Source organism: Asparagus officinalis, chromosome 10 (genome assembly GCF_001876935.1).
Source record: "Asparagus officinalis chromosome 10, Aspof.V1, whole genome shotgun sequence".
In the NCBI taxonomy this organism is placed as follows: Eukaryota; Viridiplantae; Streptophyta; class Magnoliopsida; order Asparagales; family Asparagaceae; genus Asparagus; species Asparagus officinalis.
In genome coordinates, this window is record NC_033803.1 from 34,230,452 (window position 1) to 34,231,002 (window position 551).

Sequence of the window (551 nt, forward strand, 5' to 3'; positions counted from 1 at the left end):
TAAAGATTATTTTGCAATGTGAAACTCTTCTTTAAATGCAAAACAAAATTGCGCCAAATGACCAAATCGAACACAATGATCAACATTTAAAACACATGCTGTGTCTATGAAAAACATTTGGCAACTAGAATTCTTTTCATTCAAAGCAAAACTTGCCCAAATGGCCAAACCGACCACATAGATCACTTTATACACGATTAAACACTGTTTGTGCTTGGTGCAATATGTGCATGTACATCTTGTATGAGATGCAAGAAAGCTTGATGGATGCACAAACATGATTAGGCCTTGTTTGACTTTTGGCATGTATAACAAAATTTAGCAACATGCCTTTACCGCAATAGAAACATTTATAAATTTTTTATACTTGTGCTGCCATAGTAGATAAGCGTTTCTTAGAAACATTTTGTCGCGCGACTTTGCACACAAGTCCAGTAGCTTGTTGTTATTAACAATTCAAGTTTTTAATGTTGAATCTAAGTGGATATTCTATTTCTAAACTTGATTCAACCTCATCATTTTTCACATAAGATGTTATTCAGAATCTCTCT